This window comes from Xyrauchen texanus, chromosome 37 (genome assembly GCF_025860055.1).
Source record: "Xyrauchen texanus isolate HMW12.3.18 chromosome 37, RBS_HiC_50CHRs, whole genome shotgun sequence".
Classification (NCBI taxonomy): domain Eukaryota; kingdom Metazoa; phylum Chordata; class Actinopteri; order Cypriniformes; family Catostomidae; genus Xyrauchen; species Xyrauchen texanus.
The window spans coordinates 31537661-31557149 of NC_068312.1; the positions used below are offsets into that span (position 1 = coordinate 31537661).

At 37.7% G+C, this 19489-nt stretch overlaps 1 pseudogene; it reads right to left on the reverse strand.

Moving 5' to 3' along the window:
* LOC127630950 (double C2-like domain-containing protein beta) overlaps positions 1-19489 on the reverse strand; it is a 67381-nt pseudogene that overhangs the window by 5788 nt on the left and 42104 nt on the right.

A 19489-nucleotide genomic window follows, 5' to 3' on the forward strand; every position in this document is an offset into this window, starting at 1 on the left:
AACAGCATTTATGACATGTTGATTATCACAAAAAATATTTAGAATATTTGGGTTTCACTTTTTCTTCACTTCCACTGAATTGTCTGCAACAATCATACCCTGATATTAAAATAGCTGTATACTGCATAAAGTGTAAGCATAACAACATTAACTATTAGATAATCTGTATTAAGTGTAATTTTGCGATTATCCTGCAGGTGTCTGCATAAATCTATGCCTTTTCCACTGTATGAGCACTCGTAAAACTACAACCATTTTCAAGTACTTCTTCTGTTACGATGGCTTTGGGAAACAGGCCACAAAACTAAGGTGAATCTTAAAATGGATTTTACTATCTAATTAGGATTATGAGGCTTTTGGGAAATGAGGCCTTGATCTGTATAAAGTTATATCCAGTATAACAACTTTGTTGTCATGACAACGCAATACAGGTAAACTCTTGTGGCTATACTATTGAAACACTGAGTATTTAAATTTTAAAGGACTGGCCCCATTTATCTCCATTGTAGGGACAAGTCAAAAATATTCGGTGGGGGGTGGGGGGGGGGGGGTGGTGAACATCATGCATCAGATGCTCATTCATTTAAGGTGGTTTGCTGGTCTTAGCTGGTTTAAATATGGTCTAGCTGGTCTCCCAGTCTTGTCAAGCTGGTGTTCAGCTGGTTAACCTAATTGCCTAGCTGTTAAATGCCTAAAGGCCCAAGTATATTTTGTTTATGTCTGTTTCAGAATCGCCTCGTGCCTGGTCGACCACGTTGCCTTTGTGAGTATATTCTTCTGACCGTGAGCAAATACAAACACGTTTGACGTATGCCCACTAAAACTTCTTTGTGATACTCTTTTAGTAGTCAATTGCTGGCACGTGTGCTGATGATGGCCACATACGATGAATGGGTCCGTGAGTCAAGAAAAGCCAAATGGACTGGATTATGACAAAATTTTTCTCTCTTTCAGCAAGGGGAATCTTTTTGAAAATTTTGAAGTTCCTTGGAATAGCTGACCTCGTTAAACTCTGGGTTTAGAGTTTTCTTCTTCACCGTAGTTTTGTATTTGGACTTTTTTCCCATGTCAGGCTGCAAAACACTGATAGAGAGAATGAAAGAGAGAAAGAGAGAGATAAGCAGAGAGGAATCTTTACTCTACAATGAGAATTTCATAACTTCTGAAACATGAAAACAAATCATTAGCCTGGTTTGTTTCTCAACACATTCACGACACAATCAGGCCAGAACAAAATACAGATGGGGTGAAAGAGATCATTTTGAAGTATGTTAAATAATAGACAGAGACAAAGAGAGAGAGATACCTTGTGGGATGAGTTGGGGGGGGGGGGGGGGTGGGGGGGGCATTTGGTGATTCATTCAATCTATTAGAGAGTGAGAGAGGATAATCTCTAATTGCGAATGGATAGAACACAAGAGTGGTATTGGGTGAATGAATGGACTGAGAGGGTGTTGAAGGACAGATGATGCATCCACAAGGTCTGTGGCTCATGGAGTCATCAGTGGATTACCAATCAGGATTCATCATTCATTATGCATAGGAGATATCAACCTACACAACACATTAAAAATGAGAGAGATGGAGAGATATGTGTGAAGTGAGAATCACATGGGGATATAATGCGAGAGACATATTGCTATCAAAATTGCTATAAAAACATATTGATGACGAGTTGTGAAATTTTGATATGCGAAATCTGCTTTTGTACCAAAGCAAAGAGGCGCTTATATAGCAATGGTAGCTAAATCGGCCTGGGGTTGTTGTCACACTTTGAACTCCAGAGAACATTATTCAGGGTAGGTTTATTTTTTAAAGCCAGCTTCTATGTCGGCACATACCTTGAAGTCTTGAAAAAAGCTATGAACATTTTGAACATTTTGACCATATTTGCACAGGAAAAAAGATAAAGTACATTGTACACAAGCTGACCAAAATCATGGCATGTTGTTTTAAAATGTGAGGTGTTGTCACAAAGGGGATATTTAATTGCCTATTATATGTATTTCAGCACAATTTACACAGGAAAACCATTACGAAGCACAATAAGAGTACGAAATATGAAAACTGGATATGTGAAACAGGAAAGATTGAATAGTATACAACAAATATTAAAATGTATTTAATTAAATCTTTAAAATCTACCTTAAAAATACAGTTGACCCTTGCCTGAATGTATTATGTATATGCCAGTGTGGTTGGATTATGTTCACTTGTTTACCCAAGAGCTAATACAGAAACATTATGTTTTTGGAATATTAATTTGGAGGATTGCCTTAAAAACGATTACAATTTACGAGTTTTGAACTATATGATTGAATCAAACATGAAAAAACACTGCTAGAGAAAACAAACACTTGTGCTATTGTACTTTTGACTAAAACTTTTTGGGCTAGTTACTGAGTGACAGCCCTTGTGACAATTCTTTGGTGTGACAACTAGCCCAGGTCCCCCTATACAGCTGACTTCTGAAAAACACACACAAAAACAATTAACAACACTATATGTTTCCATTAATGACAGTTGGATAATACTGATGGATTATCATTTAACAACACTTTCTTCTGTTTGCCACCAGAAATGATTACGTATCTCGACCAGATAACCACTACACCACATTAAAGACTCTCTACTGAAACAAATAATACATGCTTGCGTGATGATTGAAAATGAAATTAGCTAATCTTTTTATATTAATTGACTGATGTGCTGATACATGTCTGCATATCAATTAGTTTGAAATTAATCAGTAACTTACACTTAACGACTTTTAGTTAGGTTATTAATGATGTTTTATTTCTGTGTGACTAGCTATATGTCACTGATGGGACGATTTTGCATTTCTAATTAGTTTTTAATGTGATCTTATGAATTTTTTATTGACATGTCCTGTAACAAGTGTTAGATATGAATTGGACTATATGGAATGATATGTGATAAAAAATAGTTAGGAGTATTTTAAAGAGTTACAGGGAAGATCAATTTGATTTAAAGGGGACATATCATAGGCCTAATTTTTCCACCCATTTAATTTTAACAAATGCTCTTTTTGAACCTGGATAGAAGTTGTGAATTCTAAAAACTTAATAATGTTACTACATAAAGTGTGGCACATATGCTAAGATGCTGATATGCTAAGCATGAGGCACATAATGTCCTTCCCAAGAAGAGCTGCTGGGAAGTTTCATTCTGGTGACCAGAGGCTCCCTTAAAAGTAGATTTAACCCCAAGGAGAAGACTGTTGTCATGTCATCTCTGTAATAAAAAGAATAACTGTCGACTTAGACGAGCCTGTCTATAGTGACAAGCTCCAGTCCTGAATGAATGAGGGAATTTGGCATGGAGGAAGTGTTTAGGCTTACAATGACAGAATGAATATTGTGTAGTGAGGGCAAAATCAGATGAATGAAGATGACATGTCCAAGATGTTAAACCTCTACTCAGACACATTGTCATATACAGTGGGTACTCAACGAAACTGATCCTTTTACTGCGGGAAGTACTGCCGTGGAAAACGTTAAATTCTCGCTTGTTAGACTTACACAATCACTGCCAGGAGGCGAAAAGGGACACTTTTGTCACCAGAGTTTAGTGTAAAAAAAGTTAGTTATGACTAATATTGTTAATATTATTAGTATTGTGTTCTTTACATTTTTATGAGAAGGCAATCTAACAATGCAAAATGAATGGCAGCATTAAATGTATACCTTTGTTAGCTCATGAATTGGTATATAGAAAAAAGTGTTGCCTTTTTCAAAAAGGTCAGCCTTTTTCAATAAATAAAAAACTTTTGCTTCATAGATAGTATTTATCTAATTATCTTCCGAAAATAGAAATGAAAATACATTGATTTTATTTGTTAGCCATACTGAAAACATTTACCCGGTCAGTAGTGATAGACTAAAATAGAGTGGTTCAAATTAAACCCTGCTGCTAAGCATAATTAAATGTGATCATTATTTTGATATTATACATGATCTGATCTGATATGATCTAAAGTTACAGAGGATAGTGTGGATTAGAGAAAAACTCAAATTCTTGAAAGGAACTTATGCGGACTGAGATGCATTCTGCTCCCTTGTATGTTCCGTTAAAAAGTTCTCCACATCGGCTTCAAAGGTGCTCTTGGTGATGCTCATCGTTGATAAAGACGGTGCTTCTCCAGACATTGTGCTCTAGGATCAACCTCGTTCTGAGGGAATATCCAGCCTCTCATACCCTCCCACCCACCTTTTCTGTGTTAAGTCCCGAGGGATCAATTGAGGAGGCACGGTGGGGAAGTGAGTTTGATTTAGAAGAATTAGAGGAGGAACTTGTGCTGGCTCAAGCCCTGTGAGCCTCCCAAACTTCCGATCTAACGTCCTCGCCTGTGCATTATGCGCCTGGTGAGCTCCGGCCCTCTATTGGAGTGCATAGCCTCATTACATTTGGCGGCTCTGATGATGGAGATGGTGTTCTGTCACTCACAGCTTTAGGCAAGTGTTCCACTGAGTATGCTGCCGATCTTCCTCCAGCTAGGGTGAAGAACGTGCACACACCACGGACACGGAGCTTCTTTGCATCCTTGCGAGAGCGGTTGAAGAGCTCAGTCTTGAGTGGTCCCCTCCAGAAGAGATAGAAAAGTTTTGATTGAATGGTTTTTGCAAACCGTCCATCGTCAACAGACCGAGGTCTGGAAATGTACACCATTCTTCCCTGAGGTCCACACGGAGCTCACAAAGACCTGTGTGCACCTTCGAGTGCTGCCATCCTCACTAAAGTGGACCACGCCAAGAAAAACGTCTACTCAAAGCTTCCCCCACTGGAACAGGCAGCTCACCTCTACCATAATACTGCCATGGTAGGGAAATCCATCTCTCACTGCCCCAGCGTAGCCGAAAGCTACTACTGTGCCATCTGTGCAGCCACGCAAACCATGGCCCAAGTGTAAGCAAATACTAAAATTAAAAAGCAAAAAATGTATTGCGGTGGCTCACCGCTGTCTAGCTGCTCTAGCACCATGGAAAGCGCCTTCTACCAACAGGGTGTTATGCCGTGTCAAATTTTCAGAAGAAAAGTGGTGACCACAGATGCATACAACACAGGTTGGGGCACAGTGTGCAATGGACGCCCAGCTTTCCTGGACCTGGACAGGTGTGAAACAACAACTGCCTAGAACTACTGAATGTCTTTCTAGCTTTGAGAGCTTTTCATTCTGACTCTCAGCTCTTTATTTGTTATGTCCAAACAAAGGGTCTCTCACAGGACCATTGATGTGATCGCCATCGCTTACGAGTCACAGGGCACAAATTGCCCTATTGGTGTCAAATTGCTTTCAACCAGAGACATGGCCTCTTCATGGGCGTCGACAAAACTGTGTGTCCTTACAGGACATATGTTTGGCAGCAGGATGGTCCTCACAAAACACGTTCTCAAGATTTTATAACATGGACGTGCCGTCCATCTCCTCGCCAGTCCTCTCTGTATAGAACGCTTCTTAAATTCAAGTGGGTGAGCCCAAGACCTTATTACAGGTGGGCTACTGATTATAATCAACACAGCCACCTAATTATATACTATTAACTGCACATTTAAAAGTCATAAGCACTCCCATAAGAAATAATACCTCTTTTCCAACCCTGTTGTGAGAGGGACTATACGTGGGACTATTCATATACAATTTAATATGACTTATAAGTCAATGGCTTGAGTATGAATATCTCTATTTAGTGTTATAACTCAGGAGTGTAATGTCACATAGTGCGGTGTGATGGGATATCGTTCCCCATAGTGCTTACAGCAATGTCGAGTGAACTGAATCGAAGGGAACGTCTCCAGTTACACATGTAACCCTGAGATGAAGGGAATGAGACATTGCAAATGCTGGCCGCACTACTACTTCAGAGTTTCATAATACGAGTGACTCACTCTTGTCCCTCAGTCAGAAAATTCTGAAGAAATGGTGACTGAGTGCCCACATATAGAGGCCGACTGCATGCCTTCAATGGCAGGGCTCAGACACCATTGCCAATCAGAGGATTGGAAGGATTGAATAAGGGTTTGCAAATAAATTTTCATAATTCACTTAAAAATGTAATGCGCTAGGAGGAGGTGGATTTTGTAGAGTTTTACATTAGTTAAATTGGAAACGCAAAACTATGACATGTTTTGACCATTCGTGCACGTGTTATGAGTTTGTGATGCTTGGTGTGACTGGCCCAATGAAATGACAGACCTTGGCAGACAATTCTTTGAACACAGCACTTGACATTCGGAGGTGTTTAACCCATAGCTGGTCTTCAAAGTGGGTCCTCACTATCCGCCAGAACATTTTTGGGCGTGGGTGCTACCGAGTCCCAGGCAAGCGAAAGCATTTCAGCCCACATTATATCAGATTGTTCTGCAGCGTCTCTGGGCAAAATTGAATAACTATAAAAAACACATATTCTCTTTAGCCACTCCATGTCAACTGCATCTTCATTCTTTATTTATTTATTAATTTTAATAAAATTATTATGAAAATGCATTGATGATTTTATTTAATAACTGAACACACAACAATGCTAGAATAAAATATTGTGTTTCATTTGAAACCTCGCTCATAAGCGTAGTTAAATATACAGAGTATGTGCTTATTTTAAAGTTCTTTCTAGTTTTTAATTTTAAAGGTAATGAGAATGGTTTGGAGAACAGAAAACCTTTGGTATAAACATGTGAACCGATAGCTCAGTGGTAGCGTTTTTGGCTGCAGGATCGAAACCCGCTAATTTATCTTGTATGTACGTGTGGAAAAGTAAAATGCAACAAGTAGACAAACGACATGCCTATATTGCATAAATACACATTTGACCACATATAATAGTAACATTTGATATCGCTGAAGTTAATTTCAACATTCAAAACAAATGCAGATATTATTTCAGCAGGTTTTTTCAGTTCAGGTTTTTGTTTGCATTTCATTCAATATTTCATATTTTATTCATTCAGTTAATTTATTTTAATAAAACACCACTTATTACACGTACAGCATATCTCAATGAGCATATTTAATTACATATTCTCAGTAACAATTCTTGGTTCATTCGTGATGAAATTGATGTGCAATTGTAGCATGCTCCCTTAAAACGCAGTTCACTTTCCAAGAAAAGTGAATAACTATCTGTAAATACTAGTCCATATGACTCATGAGCTATGTTCCATATTTTTTGGTAAACCTTTTGTAACCCGTTGACATATATTTGTATTCATAAAGGACAACTTGGAAAGGAAGCAAGTTAACAAAAAGTTAACACTAATGAGGGTTAAGTGGGTTACAACACTACATTTTGAGGGTTCAATGGGGTACAACACCAAATATTTTTGTGTGAAAATATTAGTTAAAATGTGAATTAATAACTTTTTAACATGCAGGGGGCGCTAGACGGCTCACAAAACTGAATGCTCCATTGACCTGCATAGAACGTTTTACATCTCATCTAATTGTTTCACACTGATGAGTAATTTTTAATTAAAACTGATAGTTACAAGGATTAATACTTGTTAAATCGGCCACAGCAGTATCTATAAAATATATATTTTTAAATCCTCCAATAACAATTGATTGTGATTGGCCCATTCTGAACAGCGCTGCCAAAAGTAACAGGTGCCACGTGACAGCGCGGTGTATGTGCTGCCTGCTTCAGCAGTGATCTAGTGGTCTGTCATCCTGTTTTTCCGAAAATAAATAAATACATTTAATTTATTAAATGATTTAAGCAACATATTTTATGATTATCTATAATTCACGAACTTTTAAGCACCTCTTAGTTAAAATGGCTATTTTCAAGGGTTTTCCAGGACTCAATTTGAAAAAGCCAAATTCAGGTACTTCAAGTACCTTACGAACCCTGAAAAATACAGACCCATAGCATGAGGGTAATTCACTTGTATTTTTCCAAAGATCTGGGTGAAAATCTAAACATCCAAACCTCAAGTATCACAGCCCCCCACATCACCTTGTCATGTCTATGTTCGCATGGGGGATGAGGAACACCAAAAGTAGATAATAATCCACCTTTAATACCCACCTTGAGCGTTCGATCATGTCATCAGAGAACGTTTACCTCAACTTGAGGTAAATATAAAATTGAAGTAAAATATAAAATGTACACAACTGGCATGTGACATGCCATTATTGCATACATTATATATGCATTTAATCACATAAATATTAATATTTGATATAGATGTCTTAAAGTCAATTAAAACATTCAAAACAAATGCTAAGACATATTTTCATTTTTATTAAAAAAATGTAATCTATATTTTATGTTAATGTTTATCAATGAAAGAGTCTGTCTTCGCTGCTGATATGACATGGGAAGAAAAGTGGTTTGGGAAAAGCTGAATTGGACCATATCAGCACCATAAACCGATGCTCTACTGATCACGAAATATCTACTATATTAATTAAATTTGACAAAGACGCTGTGATCCAGAGCCAGAGAAAACGCCCGCCACACTCCCAGCCTCCGATCACCACGAGAACAACAGCTCACTCCCTTCGGACATTTTATATCAATGTTTAAAATACTTTGTGGACGTTTAATAAAATAACGTTTGTGTCTTCGATGACATGAAATGGGGATAAAACACGGATCCTTAGTCACCGATCACTTTCATTGTAGGGAAAAAATGCAATGAAAGTAAAAATAAATGAACTGAGACTAATGTACTGCCTAAAATCTCCTTATGAGTACCATGGGAGAATAAAAGTCATACTGGATTGGAACAACATGACGGTGAGTAAATGATGACAGAATTTTCATCTTGGGTGGGCTATCCCTTTAAGGTACTGCACATTTAAAATTTTTTGTAGTGTATTCAATCTTAGTAATTAAGACATAAGGTATTTAGCACGTTCAGTTCATAACAGGCATGGAAAAACAGGCCAAGAGCAAGAGTATCAGGGCAAACAAGACTGTTTGAGTGTATAAGCTCATGTATCATGCAGTATATATTTTTACTTGCCTGCTATCCATTATCAATTCTCTAATGTCACATATTATTAATGTGCACCTGCATCCAAGTATCAGTGAATAAGTCACAAATTACATTTTGACTTAATTGCTTGCGCAATTAGTGAAAAAGCCACATTTAAACCTTATTTCTATGGCGGCATGCATTTGAATAAACATTTGAAAGTGAGCCTAAATGTCTCCACACAGCAACAAGTTCAGATGACAGCATAACTATTAAAACTGTGTCCCGTGAAATGACATTAATTAGAGCAAGTGCAATAATATCTGCATTCCCTTGTCTGTTCTAATTACTTGGTGATGCCGGGGGCCAGATGAAAATAGAGCTGAACTCTATGGGGTCTCATTCGTAATCGTTCTATAAACACAAAGGGGCTTAGGAACGATGCAAACAGTGCGGGGATACATTATGAATCTCATCAGCCTCTCTAAATAAACATTATAGTTGCCACAGATACACAGTTGCATGAGAAATTATTTGAAAGCTTAAAAAAGAAATTCAGAAAACACCAGTCATAATAGCATTTTTGTTAGAATTAGGCCTAAAACATTGTTGCAACAGCTATGATTATAAAATGCAGATTTTTGTTCAAGATTACTTTTCTTCTCTTCTTAGATTGTCAGCAGCTAAGTACACAAACTGTGCCTGCGGTCATGAATGTTAATTATTTTTAACTCTAATTGGCTGAAAGTGGATGTTAGTAGGTGAGTGCTAGTCATAGCGGGATGACCGTTTATCACTTGCACTTTTTCAGACCACTTTTAAGGCTGCCAATTCATCGTGTTATGTGCCCGGCATTTTTGTCTTTGCACTACGGCCAAACAAAATAAGCCACTGTGGCAGGGCGGAGGGCGGGGCCATGATTCTACCCACCTGGTCCCTTATCAGGCTAATTAAGCCTCCGAGAGGCTTAATTAGCCCCTCCGTTACAGCCACTTTAAAAGAGAAGTTGAAATTTCTGCGGCACTAGCATTACCAAACAAAACTGCAAAAAATAATGTCTGTTTTCATGGAGGTTTTCAAAACACTCCCCTGTCTGTCATTGGTCGGATGAAATAGGGAGCCCCGCCCCAAACTCATGCCATTGCTTGAGCCAATGTTGCTGAGTTGAGCTGGTCGGAATGCTCAAACAGAGAAATCTTTTGATAGCGCCACAGAGCCATGGTGTTTATACTTTTCGGCTGTATCGACCTATGAATGTCTTGATAACAGTTTCTCTGCATATTAAGCTGGGATGGGTGAATGAAAATATGTCACACATCTCCATTGAAATATAATGATCACCTCTCAAAAAGTGTGCAGAATGACTAGTAATTTGTGAAAGTGGCAAAGACATGTTCTTTTGTACACAAATAATCTACACTGTGAAGTTATCACCACTGACTGCTCTACAAATATTTGAAAATGGAAAAGAAAAGGCTATGATTACAAATTATTTGCTGGGTTAATTATATTGGGAATAGTTCCAATTTCGATCACAAGGCTCTAGTATAGTGTCTAGAGTTTTTTTATTTTCTTTCTGATTTCTCTGAAAATGTCTGTGGTCTTGCCTTAAATTCACATTGATTAAATGGACTTCCTGCTAGCAACCTAGATATGGTGATTACACTCACATAGAGAAATGTAGAGCAGACAGAGATCGAGTAAGCCTCTCTGCATACAAGCTTCTTAGGCCATCATGAATGAACCAGACACTGCATTTCATGAGCAATAATTCTCAATGGGGATACAAATTTTAACATCACTAGCAAAAAACTATGGGTCCCCGCTCCAAATCTAGAGATTTGTTCACCGCTTCCTCATTCCTCCACTGAAAAATGACAGTTCTATTGATCTGCCTCCAGTTCTTCTCTACAGATAATTCTTACTTGAGTCAAGTTTCATGTTCCCTGAATTACAAACCAAACCTGTATAACCCCCTTTACAATACTTTCACATTACATGAACATGTGAACATTCGTCTGTTAGTTGGGCTGGGTGTGATATAGCAAAATGAAACAAAAAAAAACCTCTCTCTATTTTTCCCCCTTTTGACAATTTTCAATACATGCAGTCTCTTGATATGTATTTACTCTGAAATAGGACTGATCTCATGAAAATTATGTGACTGTGGCATCATTTTTGCATAATTATATGACATGAGTCCTTCTGTATCACAGAAGTTTTGAAGTGTCCACTGTGTTGCACTAAATGAGTCCGGTTCTCTCCTAACATTTAAGGTTTTAATCAACAAAACCTACCCTACCTTAAACCTAAACCTAACAATAGAGTAATATAAAGCAAATATGAGATGAAACAGGAAGTCATGGCTGAACAATTTCATGTTCCTAGTCATGACTTCCTGTTTCACAGGGGTATTAGTATGAGGTAACACACGGGCCAAATTCCCTTTATCATCAATCACAGTGGGTTACCTCATACTAATACCCCTGTGAAACAGGAAGTCATGACTAGGAACATGAAATTGTTCAGCCATGACTTCCTGTTTCACAGGGGTATTAGTATGAGGATTCATTACATACAGGTCAGAACAATGACACTGGCAGTGATGAGGGCAGGGGATTATGGGAATTGTAGTTCGGGACAGGTGACGGGAGAAACACTGAGCAGACAACAGGGAATCGTGACATACAGAGCCAATGAAATGCAGTTGTTTTCGCATATCCCAACTAAATCAGAGCGCAGGGTCACCCATGAAACAGCACCCCTGGAGCAGATAGGATCAAGGGCCTTGCTCAAGGGCCCAACAGTGGTATCTTGGCGGTGCAAACAATCCCAACATCCAAACAAACCTCTGCCATGCTGTCAAACCGAGAGAGCCAGTCAAAATTGTTACTTATCCTAAACGATATTGACAAGTCCAGTCCTAAACAACTGCCACAGTCTCTCTCTCTCTCTCTCTCTCTCTCTCACTCACACTCACACACACACACACACACACACACACACAAAATCCCAGCAGTCTATCCTGCTGTATAAAAGCAGTCCACTCTCCAACAATAGATTTCTCCTGCTCTATTGAGCCCATCAGTGCCTGTAACTGGCATGATAAACAAGGAAATCTTATCTTGTAGGAGCAGATAGTGGAAAAGCTCCTCACTACATCACACAACACTTCAAAATACACCCACGATAAGAATGAACAGGAAGCCATCAACAGGGGGAAAGTGGTCCAGGATTTACGAAATGGATAGAGTTGAGAAGGAGAGCTGTGACAAATGAGAAAAAAGTAATAATGTGACTCAAGAGTTTTTTTTTTTTTTACTTTTCTGCTTCCCTCCTGACTCTCTGGCTCCATCTCTATACCCTATTAATTTTCTATGCCTCTAAATAAAAGCCTCTCTTGTCTTTTTCTACATGTGGGCTTTGAATGATTCCACAGGGCGATATATTATGATCAACCACAGGTATGGCAAGAAATAAATCACCCTGAAATGAAATCCATGATGCAAACAATGAGGAGGGCGATGCCAATGAATTCAGTTTAACACAGTAACATCTACTTGTGTGTCTGAACACAATTCAAGGGGAGGATCAAACTAAATCTTGCTTGTTAAAACTTACCATCTGTTTTAAACTACTGTATTTTCACCCAAATAGTATTTAAGCCTATTTTTTTAGATTCAAGCATTTTAATTTAATAACAAAATTCCATTAAATTTAATTGTGTAATGTTTAACAAAATTCAATGAATACAAATTCATGAATAATTTTTTTTATTTAATTAAAGATTACTCAATTCAGCTGGATGGCATTTTTTTATGAACTTGAAATCTTACTTTTTTATTTTTTTTAGTGTAAGGTAACAAATAAAAAAATAGCTGTTTTTTTGTTGTTGTTTTTTTTTTGTACTCTGTTTGGACTACATTTGTGCTTTGAAGTTCTGATTACAAGATTAAGTGTATTAGCACAAGGTGATAAGAGCAATCTCCATAGGGCAACACTAGAGGCTAGAGATGCACAGATGTATCGACCAAAGAAATCTGTATTAGCCGATTAAAACAACTGTCTGCACAGAAATCTCAAAAAGGGATAAAATGTATATCTTTGGATAAAAGCATCTGACAAATGTATAACGTAAAAAAATGATGGACCATCAAAGATATTTAAGACTCAGTTCTGAAGGAGTTCATAGAGTTGCATTGCTTAGTTTTAAAATCTTGGTATTTAATATCTAGGTATTTAGAGTAAAAGAAAATACTGTCAAACTCTCTCCTACCCTCTCACTCCCTCTTTTTCTTTTTCCAATCGTTTCAAGACTCACATCTTGACGAAGGGGTCCGAGTAGCCATTAGAATCCATGGCGGCTAGGTGGGCGCAGCGAATAATTCCCACAACCAGAGAGCTCTTCTCTGTGACGTACATAAGAGAGACCAGGATACGGCCACGCTAGAGAAAGTGAGAGAGTGGGAGTGATTCTGCAGTCACCTTGTTTTCACTGATCAATTTTACACTAAGAATACATTACAGAATACATGTCAGAATATGTAAGAATTATATATTCTGCAGTATTTTCAGTGTAAATAGAGAGTTCTCAAGTATGGAATGGAAAGTGGTGGATCTATACCTCCTCCTCTGCAACAACAGACCCAGAATCCACTGCCTGGCTGTTACCCTCGCGGGTCTGTAAGACCATAGAAAGGTTATTAATAATACACCAAATACCCAAAATCTAAATTATGCATAGTACAAATTCCGACAGACGTTTTCTCAGCCACTCTGGCTTACACACATACACGCACCTGTGCAATTCTCTCAAGGCCCATGTTGTATCTCTTGTTTTCTCCCTCCTTCAGTTTCTTGAGAGCCACCCTGACTTCACCTATGAACTCATTCCGTCCTAAACGATCCATATCACACACACACAGCCTGCAAGAGAGAGAAGGTGAGAGAGAGAGATATGACACTCAAAACTCTACAACTCTAAGTCTCCTTTCATCTCTCAAGACAGCACTAGAGGTCGACCGATTAATCGGCCGATTTTTGGCATTTTTTACATAATCGGCATCGGCCAATATCCACGCATGTCAAGCCGATTATTAGGCAGGCGCATCTGTGGGCAGCCCAGTGTTGTTGTGGAACATGTGTTCGACGCACACTGCCCCTACAGTCATTTTCCAGCAGAGTGAGCAGACCTCAGTTCCTTTGAGAAAACAGTAAGGGTTACATTTGTATAACTTATTTAGATTTAATTAAAAACTTTTGATATGTTACTGCCAACTTCAAGAAAAAACGTGACAACGCGGTAGTTGACATGACGTTCGGCTACTTTGGATATTGATAGCGTAGTTGAAGTTGCATTATCACAGCAGAAGGGTTGCTATCATGTCACAATAAGCAAGCAAGAATTTTGCAATTACAGACAGTGAATCTGAGACTTTTATTTGTTCTGTTTGTGTGTCTTATATTTGAGAGGGTTGTCACTCAATGCAGAGAAATAAGTAATAAAAATATACCAACGCACTATAGGCTATTGAAGGACTGGCTTTGGTAAGCTCTGACGTTATCGGTTCTGCTGTCGGTACTGGAGAAATTAAAGAAAATACATTCTTTATTGCTATAAAGAGAAAGTTATTTTATCTCGCCAGCCATTTCTATGTATAATAATATGAAACCATTTGTCTGTGATGCAATTTAGCTATTCGCAGTCAGAGAGAGAGAGAGAGAGAGAGAGAGATCTCGCTCACGCGGTGCCACAGCGAGCACAACACGAGCCCAGCTTAATGAGTGACAGATCTAAACATTCAAACATAGCCTGGTTTAGATCTGTGATTATTAGTCTGATTTTATTTTAGATTTCGCCTTCCAAAGATTATAAAAAGAATATTTATACATAAGCCGCATTCGGTCTAGCACAACTTCCTTCCCTTCACAGCGGTGCACTGACATTTCTCCCTAAAACTCAAACTTAACATCAGAATCAGCACGATCGGTGATTGTTGTAAAATGGTACTGTTGCTAAATTGCGGGACGCGTTTAATAATAAAAAGAGCGCAAGAGAGACCGTTCCCAAGGCGGCGCGCGCTCCGAAACACACCGCAAAGAGACAAGCAAACTATAGGCTACTTTGGGTTTCATGCGTCTACTCAACTAACTATACACAAAAAATATGTGAGAATTCACTTAAACACAGTTTATGTCTTAAATGGACGTAGTTATGGAAATAGTTGGGGAGAACATATGCTGCATCAGGAGCCTATTAGATCTGAACTCGGTCTTAAAGGGGAAGCTGTCTATTAAACGTGACGATTGAGCCATTACTGCGAATCAAACAACAAAAGGCAAAGAGAAAATCACTTACAGCTCTTGAATGAATAACTTCTGCATTAATAAGCATTAATCTCTCTATGATAAACTATGCAGTGTTATTTTACAATTGATTACTTTATTAGATTTCTTTTTAGACCACACCTGAACAGTAATGTTAGTAGACCTTCCTGAAATTAAATCACTGTGCCTATATAACGTTTATATTTGTGTAATATATATATATATATATATATATATATATATATATATATATATATATATATATATATACAAAAAGAACCGTTAAGAATACCATTGAAGTACCGGATCGATAAGCAGTATCGGTAAGATAGTAATACCATTAAAACCTTAAGGATACCCATCCCTAGTTATGCCTGTGCTTCTCTTGGATGATCTGAATATTGGATTACGTGTCTGGATTGCCCCTTAATTAAAGCTGCATTTGGATCTCAACCTTCGTGGTCTCGGAGCAGTTCAGTAACATCTGCTTTGTTTATTTAATATATTTGTTATACATTATTTATACAATATGTTTTTACATTATACATTTTTAATTTTAAGTGTACAAGTGCAGATTGGTCAAGTGTTCAATAAATGTATTTGTTGAGAAATGTTGTCTATCTTAAGTAATTATTTGTGTTACATTTTATCTTTCAAATAAAAGGTTCAAATAAGAGGTTGAAAACAAGCACGTATCGGCGAAATATTGGCCAAAATAAATCGCCAGCATTAATCGGCCATCGGCCGACCCAGATTTCAAAAGATCGGCATCGGCCTGAAAAAAAACAATATCGGTCGACCTCTATGTGTCACGCACACAGCCAGAGAGAAGGAAAACTGCAAGAGAGGCTGAGACTCAAACCGTAGGAGGTACTGACACTCAGAAAGAAAGAGATTGAGAGACCATTTCCACTTAGAGAAGAGAGATAATACAACAACAGGACTGGAAAAAAAGAAAATATTCTGTTCAAATCATGAAAGGGAATGGATACTGGGGCTGTCAAGTTTCAAAATGACAAAATCTCCAGGAAAGTATTATAAAAGTGCTCTAGATGACTCAAGCACAAAACTTCTAGACTTCTGAATTAATGTGATAGCTTTATGTGATGAACAGACCAAAATTTACTCAATGTTTACTGAAAATACTCCAATCGGCTGTAGCTCTCAAATAAAATATGGCCTCACTGATGTCAAGGACATTTGGTAACAAGACATGCAAGGGCCAAAGGTTTTTCAAGTCAAATGGCATTGACATGACATTTTTGTATTCATCTGAAATTTGTAGTCCATTTCAAAGGTTTGGCAGAGGGAAATATTTTCAGTGAATTATGACTTCAATTTCAGTCTATTTCCAATTGAACGCTACTGTATGACTTTTGGTCTCTCGGAATATGGCACTCAAGTCATATAGAGGAGTTTTATGGTACTTTTATGGTGCTTTAGAGTCATTTGTGAAGCATGAAAGGTCCTGTCTTATTCACTTACATTATATGGAAAATAGAGGCCAGGATATGAGAAAATTACATAACATCTGAGTAAATGAGTAAAATATAAGAGCATTTTAATTTTTACGTTAACCATTTCTTTAAGGGAACATTGTCACATTTTCCCATGTTCAGTGAAGAAGAGAGATGAGAAAAGAGGACTTTAAGTGAACAATGCAAGAAAAGACTGATGGGTTTCACATCAACAACAAATGGGAAAAAAAACACTGAGAAAAGAATAGATGGGGCAGATGAACCAGGAAGGATGAGGAAACAAGTAGCAGAATGTGGGAGAGTAAGAAATGGAGTGTCAATGTGGGTGTCAAAGAGAAAGAAGCAGATTGCACATAAGCAGATGACGCTGACATCATGATCCTGTTGACTTCTCACTTGCCTCTAGAGCTGAATTAGTCATTTCTTACAGCTAGGTGTGTACACACACACACACACACACACACACACACACACACACACAAACACTTGTAGACGTGGATAACTGGACTTCCTGCATCCTGTTCTGGAGACCGTTCTTCCCTTTATTAACTCGTATGGATGAGCTTCTCCTTGTTACTGTCAGTCATTGGGATTATTTGGAGAGTTTGCTGGCGTATGACTGTCACCAGTATGTGGGTAGTTGCTATTAAATTCTTCTGGAAGGTTGAAACATCCTGTATGTGAACGCAGATGCTTCTAGCTAAACAAGATCAATTGTGCGCTGTTGCATTCCAAAATGTTGTAGACCTAAATTCATAACTCAACGCAAGTAGCAATGCATTCTGAATGTTGCCACAAGGGGAACTATAGCAGACATTAGTGCACTGTAAAAAATGTTATTGTAATAATAACATTTAAAGACTGTAAAATTGCTACAGTAAAAAAAAAAAATTTATTGGTTAATGGGTAGTTACCTTAAAATATACGGTAACATTTAAAAAGACAGTACATGTAGTTTTATGTTAAAGATTTGTAAAAAAAAAAAATTTAAAAAGTATGATTTTCTGTATAATTAACAGTAAATATTTATATTATGTCTAACAAGAGAGTACATGTACTTTTTACCTATTATGCAAAATTCACTTTTACATGGTGTTTGAACATAAATGTGTGTTGGCAGTGTGTACACAACCACCCTATTTTGATACAAATCTACCCAGTCCTTTTTTTTAATCCCCATTAATCATAAGCACTGTCTCAGAACAAGCCGTTCGTAGATTCTGTACAAAGTGACATCACTTTGTACAGGTCCTGCCCACGACTGTTGACGGGCACTGTACAACAATTAATAAGTGAACATTACGCAACATGTTCAACATGATTGTTTGTTTGTGTGTTGTTTCGTTATAGCACATTGCAAACATTGTAACCGTATTTGTGTGTGTGTGTGTGTTGCTCATCCATTGTTGAAAATCTGCTGAAAAAACTTTACAACAAATAAATCAATTATCAAATAACCATTAGGAAACTTCCTGGTTCATTCTCAAAGTTGTTACTTCTGACGGAGTCTCTCCCTCATCGGTGACTGACTCCGGTTCAAACATATTGAACACCACTATTTTCGCTATCAGTCATATAGTTATCTGAAGCAGAGATGTCAAAACTCCACCTTATTCTGGATATCGGGTGGGGAGCACCACCTCATTTGCATTTAAAGACACAAAAACAGCGAGTTTTATTCAGACCCAAAAATTGCCATTTTCAACATGGTATAATAAATGATCTGTTGGGTATTTTGAGCTGAAACTTCACAGACACATTCTGGGGACACCAAAGATGTAAATTACATCTTATGAAAAGGGGCATAATATGTGCCCTTGAAACATAATTCCATTCAATTTTATAGGAATAGTAATGCTTCTTCTTATTTTTAATATCAGTTAAGTACATTGGGGTGCTCGGTGTTATATTTGATGTAGTTTAGTTAATGTTTATTGCATTATTTAAATTTCACATGTGTTACCCTGTGTCACTTCTCACCTGAGATTACGCTATGCCTGCGTCATGCCGGAACTCGAAGCCAGTGATTATAGTTTATAAAGTTATAAATATGGATATTTTTCTTACAAAAATGCATCGCTTCGCTTCAGAATGCCTTTATTAACCCCCAGGAGCCGTATGGATTACTTTTTTAATGGATGGATGTGTTTTTTGGGGCTTCAAAATCTACGGTATCATACACTCCCATTATAAAGCTTGGAAGAGCCAGGATATTTTTTAATATAACTCTGATTGTGTTTGGCTGAAAGAAGAAAGTCATATAAACCTAGGATGTCTTGAGGGTGAGTAAATGATGTGATCATTTTCATTTCCCATAATGAACTAACCCTTTAATAGGGGCCATTAGCCCCTGCAACACGGGGGCTTTTTACCCCAAATTCCATCCTTTTACTTATGGGACGGTTATTGAAAATGTTTGATTTAATGACCTTAAACAAACCTGAAAATTATAAATTAGCATTTTGTCTCAAAAGAAATATGATAATTTCCAGGATATTCATTAGCTACAAAAATTTGCAACATTTGGAGAAAATCAAACTGCGTCAAAATAAACATTTAGACACCACACCGCAAAGATCTCATGGAACAGGAATATTTTGCAGTGCATAGTAAAAAACAGGTGTTTAGGAAGTTCTGTGGTGGTTTTTAATGCTATTTAGTGTTTTGGGAGAAAATAAAAGCAATGGAGCCTTTTACCCCACAGAGCCTTTAGCCTCGTTGTACCCTATTTCATCCAGGCCGTC